The following is a 14130-nucleotide window of genomic DNA, read 5'->3' as shown; positions in this document are numbered from 1 at the left end:
TTGAGACTATACTTATTATTGACAAGCAGTATGTAATTAACATATAAAACCAAATATAGAACCTTCCTCCCACTGAACTTGTGGTATATACAATTATCGACCAAATTCATCTCTAAACTAAATGAGATAATCATTTGGTAAAATTTGTAATACTATTGACAAGAAGTCTACTTAATCCCATAGATCAAGTTCTTTAATTTGAAAATCATTAACTTTGCATCATTAGACACAAAGTTTTCTAGTTGCACCATATATATGTATGATCAATGTTACCATTGAGAAACCATTAACTTAATATTCATATGATGCAGCTTAAGGTCAAAATATTCCACTAAAGCCATTATAATCCTTTCTCTAGTGGACCTTTTAATGACATTCATTCTTAAGGTTGTTGAGTTTGTTTTACTGGAACAATTACCTCATCTTGAATAGAAGTTGTTCAACATTGTCTTGTTAAGGTTCTAGATTCACTTCTTGATCAATGATAGGTATGAGAACCTAAACATCGTCAAAAGTGATACTAGGAACTAAGTTAGAATCTAATTCCTCCTCAAAAGCAATGATTCTAATCTTATTTCTCCCTCCAAACTCAATATCCTCAAAAAATGTTGCAGTTCTTGTCTCAAAAATATTCCTAATTGTGGGATCATAAAACTTATTTCCCTTAGATCGCTCAGAATGTACTTGACCCTTATACTTTATAAACATCAAAGAAGTCAAAAGTGATGTCATCTCAACCTTATCATTTTTAGCAAAATATTTCTCAATTTCGTCAAGGAAACCCTTGATCTAAGTAATCTCTTCAGATTCTGTGCCCCTAAAGGTTTCTGGAATGTTGTGTTTCATGATCATTAGACTCATGTGATTCGAACAATTCCATCTTTCAAAATACCTCTTAACATCAGGGGTACTTTTCACAGTGAAAGGTGCAGGTTGTTCTTCCTTTAGTGAAAGGTCTATATCCATACAGCCAAGCATTATAAATGTCTTTTCGATTCTTTAAAATTAGTTTCATTAAACATGGGTATAGAATTTATATTAGCTGATATTGTGGTAGCAAAAGATAAACTAGTTGAATCTAGAACAAAATAGATAAATAAAAAAAACTCACGTCAATATTCATAAGGAAACAATCAATTTGAAATAATGGCTAATCACATCTCAAGATACCAAACACAACATTAGTATCAAGTCTTTAGATAGTAATATTAACAGTAAGCGGTACTCTTGTTGTAGCAATCAAACATTAACAATAAATTATGTCAAACAATGAATTAATTTTTGAACTAACATGTTGCTCACATAAAGTATTTTATAATTGTCACACATTTATCACCACTGTTGTCATTGAAATTCTGCTGAATATTAACTTACCTTTGGGTCAATTAATAAATGCATGAATCATAAAAACATGTAATCATCTTAATATTTTAAATAAACTAATCTACACAAAGGAGGTCACTTTAGCGACATTTTGTTTCAACTAATCTATTTGAAATATCAAAACCAAATAGAAATAATGTAGTGGTTCAAAGCCAAATAATTAACAAGCACATGTATTCATAATTTTGGCATAGACAAAAACACCATAGTAATTCACGCATATATATGTATTCATAATCAAATATAAAAACTTACCCTGAATATACCATGTAAATTCAAAGTTGTATTTATGATTAAATAGAGATTTGCATGAATACTTGAAAGATAGTTTCAAACAAATAAATCTCAAAAGCAAAATCATAATAGTTGGCATATCAAATATTTGAAACCATAAGATGCCAAAACCTAATATTATAGAACCAAACTTAAAACCAAATTATTTAAACATGTATATAGTTGACATAAATTTGCACCAAAACACCCATAAAATTGAATATATAACCATAACAAAAAAATTTAACAACTTCAACGATATCCATCAAAACTTAATTTCACCAATTAAACTATAAAAGATATCTTATTGAATAATGGTTATAAACACCTATATACACAAACTATAATCATGCATTAATCCTCAAAATCATTGATATGCATATAATATATATACACAATTATAATAATAGAAAAATAATGTTGAAACCCTCTTTTTTAAATAGATTTTTTATTTGAAATAAAAAATAAAAATGATAGTCGCCACCAATATTTTTTATGAGGTGTGATTGGATCACCTCGTAATTTGATTGTTTTAATAAAAAGTTTGATTTAATAAAACAATGATTTTTGTCTAAATTTTGGGTTGATAAAACTATTTATACAAGAATCCAAATCCAAATTATTTTTAAGTCTAAATATGCTCTCTAAAGCCCAAAATAAAAATAACACATTATTTAAAACCTAAACCAAAAATACAATTTTACCCAACCTAAATCTATAAATATTAAATAAATAAATTTATAAAATTAACCTATATTCAAAGGAAGAAAGGAGGGCTACTAGTTTCGTACATACACAATATGAGGATGTTCTACTTAAAAATAGTTTTCTATACATTTTTTTTATAAAATCCATAAATATGGATGTTACTCTTACTTGCAACTTTGGGAATTAAGGATGGCTTAGTTCACTACAAGAAAACAGACTTTTAGCGGCGTTTTTTTAGCCTTTAGCAGTGTTTTCCCAAGCGCCGCAAAAAACGCCGCTAAAGGTAACGCTGCAAAATTTAGCGGCGTTTATCTGAAAAAAATGCCACAAAAGATCAAGATTTTTAGCAGCGTTTGTGAGAAAAGCGCCGCTAAAAGTCATGGCTTTTAGCGGCGTTTTTTTTTTACAAATGCCGCTAGTTTTGGCAGATTTGAAATGTACATTTTTTACCAATATCCAACCCTTCCTGCATTAAATCCAACCAAAAACAGCAAATATAACATGAAATCCAATAAAAAACAGCAAATGTAACATAAAAAATACAATAAAAAACATTAAATCTAAATGATACTTCAAATTCAACGAAAGATCTATGACGTAAATTAATAAATTAAGTATAACTCAAAACATTCTTACAATAATGTTAAATGTGACAATGTTAAAAACGTTCTTACAAGGAGAAAACTAATGTCTAAGATGGCGGCTTTTGCGACTATTGAAACATCTGCATCATTTGCTGAAGCTGTAGCTGGAGCTCATCGCACTTTTTGCTCTTCTCTACTGCCATCGCTGCTGCTTTTGCCTCCCTCGCTGCTGCCGTTGCCTCCCTCGCTACTGCCACTGCCTCCCTCACTGCTGCATCCGCTCTAAGTTCTTGCTGGAGTTCATATTTTCTTTGAACCTCGGCAATTTGCTCAACTTGCTCGCTTGCATTTGAGCTATCTGGTCTCTTAACCTCTGAACTTCAGCTTGAGCTTGACTCCCGGAAGGCATGTATTGCTGGGAGCCGGATCCAAAATATTGGGTCGGGGTAACACCAGATCCTTGAAATCGAACCTGACCGTACCTTTCAGGACCCAAAACTTCAGTGATAATTCTGTTATCAATGTTCTCAAGATTAACAGAACTATCAGTCAAAGCAATCGCTTCGTACTCCGCCTTCTTCTCCTTTAGTTTCTCCTAATAAATCAATTAAAGAGTTAGAAACAAAATATATAATAAAAATGAATACAACATAACTTAACATTATTTAAAACTACTAACGACGAATTAAACCATTATAATTAACTATTATAAATATTTATAATAAATCAAATTTTATTAAGTAAATATACCATAATTTTTCCAGCTTCGGATGTCATAGAAGATTTATCTTTCTTCTTATGCGTAATCTCAAAAAGCTGAAGACGACCAACTTTTTGACCTGACGAGACTTCCTACAATATAGTAGTAAAAATATTATTTAATAGTAGAAAGTCATTAATATTTGACAGAATTAATAAATTCATAATACCTCGGCCTCAGCTACAGAAGCAAAATTTCTCGACCCTGCCGTGTACGTGAATTTTTGTTTTTGCTTGCTACTTGTTCCAACTCGCTCACGGTCCTACATAATGAAATTATTATTACGTATATAGTAAACACTATATATAAGAGTTTGGAAATACGTAATACCTCTCCTTTCTTTTAATTCCAGAATCTAACCGCATCTTCCTATTGGTACCTCAGCATTCCCGGCGGGACATTTCTCAATTTTTCCTCGAGGCTTATGTCTTTCTTAAAATATAGTTTTCTCAAAGTGTTTTTATGGTCTCTCTATTTTTTACCCAATGCCTTCTTGATATAGTCATCGGAGACCTCTAAAGCAAATCTCTCCTAAAAAACACAAGCTAGAATGTAAATATAAATAAAAGTTAAATCGAAGTATTATAAATTACTTTAACGTTTTGTTACCTTAATATTATCGAGAGCCTGATTTTTGTTGCTATCAGGCATGTGATGCCATGATTCGTAGTTGATGGGCAACATATTAGCATTTCGTGCTATAATGCTCAAATAGCCTGCTAAAAGTTGAGCTTTAGATCCAACAGGCTGGCCGTGACTGTTTCTACTTACTTTGACACGCTCGACAGGATTTAATTCGTATAAATCTTTAAGTAGCATATGTCATCGACCTCTGCGCGTTCCACCACTTTCAGCTGAAAAACGATATATTATTATAGTAAAATTGAAAAAAAAAATCAATAATAAAAGTCAACACACATGTAAAATAAACTTAACATTAAATTTCTGCAGGCTCGTCAAGTGTCTCCGGCACATTCGAAGATCCAACAACTGTCTGCTGTTTACTATTTGCTTCTTCTGAATTTGGAGTATTCTGGATAATACTTAAATCTTGTAATCTTCTTCTACGCATTTTTTTTGTAATAAACATAAAATGATTGAAATTTTAGTAAAAAATTACAACAATAATAGTACATGTAAAATAATTAAATTATATAACATGACCAAGATTAAAATTATAATATTACATATAATTAAAAAATCGTAAAATCTTACTACATCATTATTCGTAAATATCTTCATCCACATCATGTCGAACCCATTGATGTTGTGTATTAGTACTAGGGATATTTTCATCTAAGTTTTGTTCTGGAAAAGGTAATATTTCTGATCTTTCGACGATGTCATCTCTACTTCCATTACCCATGTCAAACAAGTCTCTAGGGGTGTTTTAGAGTACAACATATCAACCCTCATCAGTTGGATCTTTCGAATAAAAAACTTGTTTCACTTGAGAGGAAAATACATATGGCTCGTCCGTCAATTGTTGTCCTGTGTGAATCAAGCGAAAGAAATTAACCATTGTAAAACCAAATTGATCTTTTTTAATTCTGCGAGCAGTATTAACATCAGCCCAATCACACTAAAATAAGACAACTTTCCATCTGCCATAGTAATCCAACTCAATAATGTCGGTCAGAAGTCTGTAATACTCCACATTACCCTCAACCAGATTACTGTCCCTAGCACTAGCATAACTTGTAATTCAAGAATTAACAACAATTCCACAATTTTGAGTTCTCATTCTCTTATGATATTTTGTATGAAATCTGTATCTATTGATGAGGAAAGCACTAAATCTTTTTATTACTCTGTTCGGACCTTAGGAAAGCCATTTAACTTCGTCATTGACGTCCTTCCCACTTCAAACCTATTGAATCGAAAGTAAATTGAGTAATTATAAATGTATTATGTAAAAACATTCTTATTTGATTAACTAAATTTCGCAATTATATGTAACTTATCAACTTCAGTTACATACCGTTTGACTTAACCATTCATGAAAAGATTCTATGAATAACTTATTAATCTCTCGATGTTGTAATCTTCGAGAACGTGCACGAGATCTCAAAATTTGTTTGTACTCACTATCTTAAAAACAAGTTTAATTGGTTAGAAGATAAACAAATCAAAACAACGAATATGTAAGGAAATTTTAGAACTTGCGTAATGGTTCAATTGAATCATGATGAAAAAGTACATATCGATGTGCTTGTATCCACGATATATCATCTAATTCTGCAATTTTAAATTTGCCGATTGGTTCTCCATAACTTTGGAATAAATAAGTTTCGGCCAAGTTATGATCATTGATCCTAGCATTTCTACTTGGTCTATTCAATCGTGTTTCAACATCTTCTAAATATCTAGAACAGAAGGTCATGTATTCATTTGCCAAGTAGCCTTCAGCAATTGATCCTTCTGGATAACGCTTATTACGACAATAAGACTTCAATTTGCTTAGGAACCTAAACACGATATACAATATTTATCAAAAGCTGTAACTAAATGAAAAGAGGTGAATGAATGAATACTTGACAAATAAATTAGCACCTTTTTATAGGATACATCCATCGATAAAAAATCGGTCTACCAAGTATTGCTTCGTGAGGGAGATGGATTACCAAGTGCACTATAATAGTGAAGAAGGAAGGTGGAAAGATCTTCTCCAAATTACATAAAGTCAAAGCAGTTCGATCCTGTACTTTCTCAAGTTCTTCAACATCCAAGACTTTGCCACAAATAGTTTTCATTATATTGGATAGTTCAATTATACAGGGCGTCACATTTTTGACATACAGCACCGTAAAGCAACTAGGAGTAAATCTTGCATCAAGATGTGGTAATCATGTGATTTTAATAAATATAATCTTCGATCTTTAAGACTCACACATCGATATATATTTAATGCATACGTATCTGGGACCTTTATATCCTTTAACACCATACAGAACACTTCTTTCTCTTCCTTTAACATTGAAAAAATAGAAGGTGGCAACCGATATTTTCCATTTGAAAGTACTTAAGGATGAAGATCACGCAAAATTCTTATGTCAACTAAATCAAGTCGACTCTGAAGATTGTCTTTTGATTTTTCATCGACATTCAAAATTTTCCCAATTATGTTCTCACAGACATTCTTCTCAATATGGATGACATCAAGATTGTGGCGTAAAATGTTGTGTTCCCAATAAGGCAACTAAAAAAAATAACTCATTTTTTTGACAATTCTGCCTCATTAGGATCATCCTCTTCATCAGATTCATCTCTCGATCTTCTCTTTGTTTGCGTGTTAGGTGGTTGATTCATCTTCCCATAACTAAAGTTGATATCTTTTAACATAAACAAGATTTCAGATCCAACGGTCTGCTCAGGAGCTCCTCTATACTCTTTAGTACCGTCAAATAGAGTCCTGTGAAATCTAAATTTATGATTTCCATCTAACCACCGACGATGGCCCACGTAAGAGAACTTCTTCCCATTATACAACCACTTCGAACAAGTTTGCGCAGCACAACAAGGACAGGCATAACGTCCTTTAGTACTCCAACCTGATAAATTAGCATAAGCCGAGAAATCATTAATTGTCCACAACACAGCTGCAGTAAATTAAAGTGTTCATTTCTCAATACATCATATGTCTCAACACCCGACCATAACTGTTTTAACTCTTCAATAAGTGGCTGCAAATAGATGTCAATATCATTTCTGGGACCTTTCTCTCCAGGGATAATCATTGATAAAATAAATGAAGATTACTTCATGCAAATCCATGAAGACAAATTGTAAGGAACAAGCACTACAAGCCAAGTACTGTACAAAGTACTCATGATTTTAAAAGGATTAAAGCTGTCAGCTGCTAGCCCAAGCCTCACATTCCGAGGATCGCTTTCAAAGCTCGAAAATTTACTGTCAAACAATTTCCAAGCTAAAGAATTAGCAGGATGCCTTAATAATCCATCGGTTCATTGATCATTATGCCACCTCATAGAATCGGCCATCTTTGACGACATGAAAAGCCTTTGAAGTCTTGGTATTAGGGGAAAATATTGCAAAACCTTGACTGGCTTCTTTCTTAACTGTGCCTCACCTTTATCCGCATTCACATCTTCTATATTCTCATTCATCCAATGAGACTTACCGCAAACATGACAAGACTATTGGTTCTTCTGACCACCCCAGAACAACATGCAGTCATTTGGGCAACTATGAATTTTATTGTACCCAAGGCTCAAATATTTTATTAGTCTCTTCATATCTTGACAAGACTGGAAGATTTTTGTAAATGGATACATCTCTCTCAGAAACTCTAACAGCATTGTAAAAGAGTTTCCGGTCCACCCTCCCAAACATTTTAAGTGAAATAGACGAATGTAGAAGGACAATTTCGAATATTTTGATCCCTCGTAAAGTTCTTTGTTCATTTCATTAAGTAAATTGTAGAATTTCATCGTTTCTTCATTTGGCTCCTCATCAGGTGCACTTGTTCCCGTTTCGCAAAAAACATTTCCACCAATATCACAATCATCAGATGTAATAGTCAGGTGGAAACGATTGCTCACCATGACTATGTATATTAAATGCATCCCGCAACATACCTTCCATGTCGTCTTGTCTTACTGGTGGTAATCAATATTAGGATAAGTCGGATTAATCGTTGAAGAAGTTCCACTAGATGTACACTCTCTATGGAAATTCCATTTTTTATACCCCGAATAAAGCCATCCACAATTAGATGTTCGTAGACAACTTCACGAAAATGCCAATTGATGTTGCCACACTTCTTACACGGGCAAAGAATCATATTCTCTTGGCTTGCATTTTGAAATGCAAAATTTAGAAAATTTTGTACTCCATTTCGATAGGCGTTGCTTACTCTTGACAATTTCATCCAACTCCTATCCATTTCGTAGTTCTTGAAGTCTAAACTTGACAATAAATTACACGAGTAAGTTGTTTATTTATAAGTATAATTAAGTTATGTAAGTTATGATATGATATCTACTTATGTATTATGTAAGTTATGTGAGTTATGTGAGTTATGTGAGTTATGTAAGTTATGTAAGTTATGTGAGTTATATAAGTTATGTAAGTTATGTGAGTTATATAAGTTATGTGTAAGTTATGTGAGTTATGTAAATTCCAGTATATATTTTACGTACTAGTGATGTATTCAAGTATATATATTTTTAAAATCTTATAAATTTTACACATAAATAATTTATATAGTATAAATTCTTATATATTTAAATAAATTAATACAAATTATATTAATTAAATAATATTTAAATAAATTAATCCAAATCATATTAATTAAAATAGCATGTCTTTTCCTTTAATATAGACATGTCTTTTTGCTTTTATTAATCCAAATTTATGTTTTACAAGTCATCTTTTCTTAAGTAAATGTTAAAGCATAGTGTGAACATCCGTATTTAGCTTGAAAGCTATGATTTATTTTGAATAAAAAGTTTAACTTAAATGATAAAACGGACGATAATATTTGTGATAAAACGTATGAGAATATTTAATTTATTAAAAATCGTGATAGAAATATAGAAATATTAAATCACAAATTACAAAAATAGGGTAGAAAAAATTCACGTGACAAGCATACATGTAGAGAGGTATAATATTATTAAAAGGTTTCAAATTGAGCAGAAATGATCCCTTTTATAGTATTAATGCAAGTAAGAGCATATGCATTGGAACTAGTAGCAAAGATCCCCAAGTGAAGCGAGGCAAATGAAGTGGAAGTTGGTTTACATGTGCAAACATGTGTGTGATATCTAGAAACTGTCAATTTTAATCTCAATGCCGAGAAAGGTATATACCTAATGGAATACATTGCAGATTTCAATATTGGAGAGACATCAAATAAAGATTTAGCCTATACTAAACATACATACCTCTTACAAATTGTAAATTGGATGGTAGGGTCGATTCCAGCAAATTAAATTACACCTGCAAACAATGAACAGCCATGGAATTAAAAAATAATCTAAGGATAAGGAAGAATTAAATAAGTTAAAAACATGATCCATTAATGCATTTTCTTCTTTCTTCCTCTCATCAGGACATCACTAGTACACATTATTAATTATAGTTCTAAAATACTAAGTCCATGCCATAACATAGGGGTGATACCATAATGCAACTAAAACAATTATCAAGTCCAATTAAATTCAATGCACTCAAGGTCAAATTTAGAACTGTTACCAGTGGTGATACATCGCTAATAACATTAAGAGAAATGCATAAACAAACATCCACAACAGGTGCACAATAAGCACTAAAGCATTAAAGGTAAAAAAGTTGTAAAAAAAATAAATTTTGAACGTATTTGAAAAGAAAAAAAGTTAAAGAAAAGAAAATGAGAAAGAGATGTAAACTAACTTAAAATTATGCAAATTTTTAAATATTATGTTTTTTTAATTTTTCAACTTTATCAAAAAAAAAGATAGAAATAAAAATTTATATTTTTTATTTATTTTATATTTCTATCCTTTTCAATTATTCATTTTTCTGATTTTTTTTCCAAGTGAAATTTAATACATGTATGCTTTGATTTAGTACGAATCATATTAAAATATATAGATAAAATTTTAAATATATATTATAAAATATAGAAATTATTTGTACCAATTATAAAACACTACATACCAATTGAAATCGGTTTGTCCAACACGACAACAACTACCATTAAATTAGATTAACATTGAATCGCTCGTAAGCATTAAAAAAACTGGAAATAAGTAGTTAAATCAATTAAAAATCACCTAAAAGGGTTTTATATAATGTTTTGGGTTATTATATTATTTTTTATTTGTTTGGCCCAATTTTATTTTTATTTGTAGCCCAAATACACTGATTTTTGCCAAATACAATGAACTTTCTTGAGCTTTTGTCAACTCAAGCTGTTGAGCAAAGATCTAACAACCCTGGCACAACAGGTACACAATAAGCACTAAAGCATTAAACTCCTATGGCACTAGGAGAACATCAAGATTAGGCAAGCACAAAAACAGCAAACATCATACTTAGAAATAAAAATAGAAAGATTAAATTCCAAGGAATTGCAGCATATTTTAACCTACTAACAAATATAGGTTCCCTTCCTTGCACACAAATTTTCATCATACTTTTACATCATCCAAGACTTTGAAAAACTTAGAAGGTCAGAATAAGTTCATATCACAGATTATACCATCAGAAGGTAAAAATTGGAAAGTGTGAACTCATTTATATCAGCAGCAAATACTAAACTCAGCTGGTTACAATTTGAGATTAAGGCTTTTTGAACATGCTTGCCATAATTGCAAATGATACTGCTTCAAAATCAAACAGAAAATTGCATAGAAATTTTCATGCTTTATGCTAATGCAAGCTTCAAAGACCATAAAAGTAAAAATATATCAATATATCACAGAGATTCATTTCAGAATAAAGTTGATGGGAATGTACAAGGCAGAAACCAAATTGACAAGATTAGTAAAAATCTTTATTCAATTTCTCTGTATTCTACTATGTCCATCTCGATACAGCAACAAATCATATATATATTAAGTCATTTAAGTAGCAAAACAAAAACGAGAACATATACGAAAGATGAACAAAAAAGCAAGTCTTTATGGTACACAAGAAGAAATAATCCAAAAAAGCGTACCCTTTATCTTTCCCTTCTTCCCCTTTCTTTTCTATTCAGTATCCGAAAGTAAATATGATGATGAAGTAGCAGGTGAAGCTGCTGCAGAAGATTGTGAATTCCTCCACCAGTAATTTCTCTAACTCAGGTTTCAATTCCCTGTTACAAAAATCGAAAAGCATCGAACCAATAAAATGAGAACTGAGAAGAAGATGGGTGAAATAGCTGAGTGAGGGTTTCGGCTTATCGATTAGTCGCAGCAGAGGAGTGCGACGGTGATGCAGCAGATGGTCAAGTCGACGGTGATGCAATAGATGGTTGGGTCCGGCGATGGAGAGATGGGTTGGGTTTGGATTTGCTGAAAATTTAGGGTTAGGGGGAAAATTTTAGGGGAAAACACTTAAACTTTTCGGGTATGTCTTTTGGGATAAAAGGGTGGAAAAAAAACGATGTCGTTTATGTGAATTTAGGGGAAAACTGATTTGGTGTTTTGGGGGAAAAGCCTAAGGCTGCTGGGCATGAAAGAAATGAAATTTAACAAATTAAAACGACGCCATTTCGGCAAAAAAATTTTGACCGTTTGCGGTGCTTTAGAAACACACAGCTAAAAGCTATCTGTTGCGGCGTTTCTAAGAAAGCGTCGCTAATATCCAACAAAAACGACGTCGTTTTCTTTAAGCACTAATGTTTTTTGAAAAAACGCCGCTAATTCCCTATATATTCAACTAAAACGACGTCGTTTCCATAAACTTTAATTCTTTTTGCGGCGTTTTTTATAAACGCCACTATTCCCTATCCAACTAAAACGACGCCGTTCTATTAAACTATAAACTTTTTTGCAGTGGCATTTTTAAAAATGCCGCTAATCCCCTAAATATCCAACTAAAACGACGTCGTTTTCTTTAAACTATACTGTTTTTTGCAGCGTTTTTTTGGAAAAACGCCACTAATCTCTTAATTTTTATATTTTATTTTTATTTGTTATAATTTGGTAGCCAAAACAATTAACTTATGATAGTCAATATTTAATAATATATCTATATTGCATGATAACTTTGAAATTTTAAGTTTAAATTTCACTTATATAAATTACGTGTAGAGGAATTAATTTGAATTGAATTCTTCATTCAATTAATTCTTTAGATTAATGATTTTAATTATTAATACTAATGATGATAAATGTTAATATGATGATAATTAGTTATAATTTAATCCTAATATTATGAATTAAAGTTGAAAAGATTTATCTCTTGTTGATATATGGTACATACTAATTTTTTTTTACATTTTACGGAAGTAGATAATCTTCAGTTTTTATCTTTTAAATATGCTTAATATTTAATCTTTATATTTTATTTTCTAATATAATTTGGGTTCTATGTGTTTATAATATTATTAAGTAGATATAGTTACCAATCCATATCAAATTTTGTTACTTTAATTAATTAATTAATTTATTTATCAATGTTTTTTTTAATTCTAATAATTATCAAAATTTCAAATGGTCTAGATTAAATATTTTTAAATATATAAAAGCATTAATTGATTGTATAAAATTTCATCATTTAACAAATTTCACGTAAACCTTAAATCCAAAACCATTTAATATATATAAAGTTTATCTATTATCTCTGAAATAATTTAAACTATAATCATATATAATTTTAATATATTAAGATTAATATTATCTCTTTTACAATTATATAAGAAATCGTTTAATATATAAATTAAAAAATGATAATTAATCAAAACCCTAAACCTCTAACCCCTAACTGGTCTTTAAACCTTAAACCTTAAACTCAAGACCCTAAATCACAATACATATAACTTAGACCCTAACCCCTAAACCATAAACTTTTAACCCTTAACCCTTAACCACTAACCCTTAATCATTATCCCCTAACCCTTAATTCTTAACCCATAACCGCTAAATCTTAAACTCCAACTATTAAACCCTAAAGTACCCTAAACTACATAATTCATAACCCTTAAAATAGTAACTCCTAAACCTTAAACACTGAACCATATACCCCAAATCATAAACACTAAACTATAATGATAATTAATTCAATATTTTAAAATTAATACTATCTCTTTTAAAATTATATAAGAAAATATTTAATATATAAATAAAAAAACAATTAGTCATATACCAATAAACTTTAAAATTATTTTAAATAATAGTATTTTAATAAATATTTTCCTATGTTTTTACTCTTAAAATTATTCTATGTGTCATTATTTTTTTTAAGAATTTAAATATTCAATTAAAAATAGATTATACTTTTAGCGGTGCTTCTTAAAAACGCCGCTAATGCTGACTTATAGTGGTGTTTTTCAAAAAAGAGCCGCAAAAGATCGATCATAGCGGCATTTTGCAAGAAGGCGCCACTAAAGCAACTGAAGCTAAAATAACGACGCCCTTGTGTTTAGTTTCTATAAGTCAGCATTAGCGGCGTTTTTAAGAAACGCCGCTAAAGCCACTAAATCTCACGTTGTGTTTATTGTTTTGCGGCGTTTTCTTTAAAGCGCCGCTAATAGTCAACCTATAGCGGCGTTTTTCTAAAAGCGCCACTAATTGTCAATCTATAGCGGCATTTTTTCAAAATCGCCGCTAATGATCGTTTTTAGTGGCGTTTTTATAGAAGCGCTGCTAATGCTGGTTTTTAGTGGCGTTTTTTATTATTGAATTGATATAGGAATTTAAGAATATTTTTTATTAATATATTTTATTGTTAAACAATTTTTAAAATTTTTAATTTATATTATTTTAAATA

At 30.7% G+C, this 14130-nt stretch overlaps 1 long non-coding RNA gene across 5 annotated transcripts; it reads right to left on the bottom strand.

Moving 5' to 3' along the window:
- Positions 1-2941: 2941 nt before the first annotated feature.
- On the bottom strand, positions 2942-11844 carry LOC107959901 (uncharacterized). 5 transcript variants are annotated; one of them, XR_005927338.1, is made up of 8 exons: positions 11375-11844; positions 9618-9672; positions 4645-4769; positions 4318-4562; positions 4039-4239; positions 3878-3970; positions 3699-3800; positions 2942-3543 (listed from the first exon to the last, which is right to left on the bottom strand). It is a non-coding gene; the product is annotated as an uncharacterized lncRNA (long non-coding RNA). The 5 variants fall into 5 exon arrangements; XR_005927337.1 differs by having other exon boundaries at positions 4645-4766; XR_001701000.2 differs by having other exon boundaries at positions 4645-4772; positions 11375-11843.
- Positions 11845-14130: the final 2286 nt, after the last annotated feature.

This window comes from Gossypium hirsutum, chromosome A05 (genome assembly GCF_007990345.1).
Source record: "Gossypium hirsutum isolate 1008001.06 chromosome A05, Gossypium_hirsutum_v2.1, whole genome shotgun sequence".
NCBI lineage: Eukaryota > Viridiplantae > Streptophyta > Magnoliopsida > Malvales > Malvaceae > Gossypium > Gossypium hirsutum.
This window is presented reverse-complemented; position numbering and strand designations above follow the sequence as displayed.